This window comes from Alexandromys fortis, unplaced genomic scaffold, assembly GCF_014885135.2.
Source record: "Alexandromys fortis isolate MF-2015 unplaced genomic scaffold, M_Fortis_MF-2015_v1.1 scaffold_30, whole genome shotgun sequence".
In the NCBI taxonomy this organism is placed as follows: Eukaryota; Metazoa; Chordata; class Mammalia; order Rodentia; family Cricetidae; genus Alexandromys; species Alexandromys fortis.
In genome coordinates, this window is record NW_026067922.1 from 1,992,728 (window position 1) to 1,996,697 (window position 3,970).

Here is a 3,970-nt window from a genome sequence, read left to right on the forward strand (position 1 = left end):
AAAGAAAGAAAGGCAAAAAAAACCCCAGTAGGTATAAATGACTTCAGAGTTCTTAGAGTGTCTTTTTTTTTTTTTTAAAAAAAAAAAAAAGCAATCCACTAAACCTGGAGTAGTTTAGTAGACTTGAGAGATACTTTCCCACCCAGTGCAAATCAGGAAGAGAAATAGGCTGCTGATACAATAAAACCCTAAAACATGTGGCACTATTCACATGTGTGGTGATTTGTGTTATAAAGTGGTATAGTGTTTGTTACAGCTAACTGAGAGATAATATGTGCTTGGGATAAATTGAGATGTTCATGCTATGAAAAAATAGACTTGTCCTGTAGATCTAGATGAATGCATAAGAAACATACTTAGTACTATGTTTTGAATTAAACAAATCATATTTTATAGGGCAGTTTGAAAAAAGTGATGAGTTTAGTAAGTAATTGGCTATTAGAAAGAGTAAGATCACAATTCTTGAAATATTGTTGCAGCTGACTCACTTGGATTCTCTGATGTAAGTGAAACTAAACTAAAGACTTTGGAAGCCTATTAAAATGCTGGCTATAGTTTGGTGAGACTTCAAAAAGAGCAGTTAAGTACCTTAAGACAAAAACAAGATCAAGACTCATCCATGATAGGCTATTACTATGTTGAGTTTGGGGCTAGAGAGATCATAAAGCCATAAATATCAAATAAATGGCCTGGATCTTAAAATCAACCACAAGTTTGTTCCTGGTATATGTAAGAGTCCTATTGTGTTTACTCGTTACAAATATTTTGTGTTACTAACGAAAGTTTTCCTATAGACTTATGCTTCTGTGATGTAGGAAATGATCTGTGTTGTAGAAAATATAGATTATATCCAGCCCCCAGGAAATAATTTTAGCAATTCCTGAAATAATCTTTATTACTAGGACTATCAGAACAGTAATACTGAAGGAAACTTCACAGATTGATATAGTGTTTGGATTCAAGTTTCATTGCAGATTGGCTGTGGGTTACTGAGCAAGGTACATAGGAACAACCATCATGTTTCAAATGGTCATGCTGACATTAAAAGTATGCCATTGTTGATAAATTCTCAAAATCACAGAAATGTAAATTCAAATCTCAATGCAATTCACCTCACATTTGTGCAAAGAGCTATTATCAAAAGAATGAACAGTAAGTTTGGTGAGGGTGAAGAGAAAATGGAGCCCCGACATTCTGGTTGTGGAAATGCAACTTAGGATATGAAATAAAACAGTAGGGATTTTTTTTTCAAAAAATAAAAAGAGCAATAAATGATGCTTGAAACAACTCTTCTCAGACTTGAATTTAAAACTATGAACTGTGCAGATTCATATTATGAACTGAAGTGTGCCGAGAAAGTTCACTGCTTATAGCACAATACACGGTTTGCCTGTGAGAAAGGTGATGGTCGGTTTTTAACACCAACTTGGCACATTTTAGAATCCTTTGAGCAGAGAGCCGGTGGATAAGTACATGGGAAATTATCTTGATTGTCTTAGGTGAAGCAATAAGAGTCACCTCAAATTATTAAAAGAATTTTCGTTTAGAGTAGGACAGAAGTTCTAGCAACTTCCTAAAGGCATCTCAATATACTTCTGCTACTTTGTGTCACATCTTCATGAAAAGCAACGTTGCTGATTGCAAAATCAAAAAAAAATTAAGCCATTCTTAATATTGTGGAAATTATTGTGCTTTCTTCAATATCAAACATCTATCGAAGATTTAATTCTTTGCACAAGTGAAACAGGAAAGTTCATCTCCTTATTAAACATACGTCTTTAGTCTTTAGTAAAAGACAAGTTAATAAGATATCAAATAATTAATTTAAAATTAAACTTTGTGATTTTCTTATCAGCAGATACTTGATTTGCAGACCTGTTTTTTATAACAGTGTATCTTGGGAAGCATGCAATTTTCTGACATGGAAAGGTTTAAGCAGCCTTAATTTTCGACTGTCGTGAAAGCAGCACAGAAGAAAGACTAGAGGGAAAGAGGAGCTCGTGGTGTGAAGGGACTCACTGGAAATTCCTACTGTGGAAAGGAAGATAATTTTTGAGAAAGTCAAGAGTCTGTACAAATTTTTTTTCTATTTGCAGAGCTAGGAATTTGCAAAGGTCTTGGGATTTATCCCTTGCAAATGTCAAGGGTCTTATGCTATCTCCTCATTGTAGAAAACTTGAAAAATACAGATGTACCCAAATGTCACTTAGAAGTGGGTATGAATTCCATCTACACCATAATTACATCTTGAAAACATTTCCAGTGTCCTCCCCCACAGTATTCTTCTCCCTGGCACCCACAGGAAGATATATTTCCAACTCTGAGCTCATTTCTCTGGGATTATCTAACGAGGAAATTTCCACAGGCCCCTAACACTTCTCTGGTTTTTCATACTTCTAATTTTGCCTTCAGATTGTCAAATCAGTCTCCAAGCATTTCACTTCCTCCCACTTCATGTAAATAAAACTAGGTTTAGGACATTCAGAGCTGCTGCTTCTACAGATTTCTATTGTATTCTTACTAATCTGTATGACCCAGTATTTTTAAATTTTGCTGGGAGAAATCTGTTTTGTTGTTTGTTGGTTTTGCATATTATCATTGCATTTGAATGGTAGCCTAGTGGTTCTCAACCTTCCTTATGCTGTGGCCATTTAATACAGTTCTTCATGTTATGGTGAACCCCAACCACAAAATTATTTTCATTGCTACTTCATAACTGATTTAGCTATTGTTATGAATTGTAATGTAAATTTATCTGGAGACAGAGGTTTGCTAAAGGGGTCATAACTCACATCCTAAGCCTCTCAGGAGAAAATCCCTGTAATAATGGGACCCAAACCTCTATGTTGATACCACTGTATCTAGGGAACAGAGTATACCTTTCCTTCAAGAGTAGTCAAGACCACTCTTATCTTTTTCTGGAACTATTAAAACAGCTTCTAAAGAAGGTAGTTCTATCTAGTCAGTACTGTATACCACAACCAGATAAATACAGTAAATTATGAGTCAGACTTTTTGTTTTGTTTTGGTTTGATTTCGTTTTACAAGACAGGATTTCTCTGTGTAGTCCCAGCTGTTATGGAACTCACTCTGTAGACCAGTCACAAAGATCCCCTTACTTCTACCTCCCGAGTGATGAATCAGATTTTTACCATGAAGTTCTCTCTGCCTCAATCTTGAAATCTTTTCATATCTCCTCATGGACCCCTGTCTCTTATCTGCTTTTTGTTATAGGACTTGCTGCCTGTGTTTATTTCTATAAACTTATCTTTTCAATCTTTAACTTGCACCTCATAGACAACTTATTTATATTTCAATTTTTTTCTTTTTCTTTTTCTTTTTTTTTTTTTTTTTTTTTTTTTTTTTTTTTTTTTTTTTTTTTTTTTTTTTTTTTTTTTAGACATGGTTTCTCTGTGTAGCTCTAGCTGTCCTGGAACTTACTCTGTAGACCAGAATGGCCTCAGACTCAGAGATATACCTGTCACTGCCTCCCAAGCACTAAAGGTTTACCACCACCACCAGGCTGACAATTGATCATGAGAACTGCCTAATTCTTTACTGTGTCGAAAGTCTTCACTTTGGGGTTTCATGGGATAGTCACCTTCATTTTGTATTTTCCTTACAGAATGCTTTGTAAACATTTTATTCTTCCAGTTTCTCTTCCCATCGAAATCTTTTATAAATTTGTTATAAAAGAATCACTACAGGTTGACAACCAGTTCTGCCAGCACCATTTGTTGAAGATGCTTTCTTTCTTCCATTGAATACTTTTAGCTCCTTTATCAAAAATCAGGTGTTCATAGGTTTGTGGGTTAAAATCTGGGTCTTCTACTCTTTTCCATTGATTCTCTATTTTTATGCCAATACCAAGCTGTTTTCAATACTGAAGGTCCATATCTATCGTCATGCACAAAACTTAAGTCCAAATGGATTAAAGACCTCAATATCAGGCTGAACACACTGAACCTGA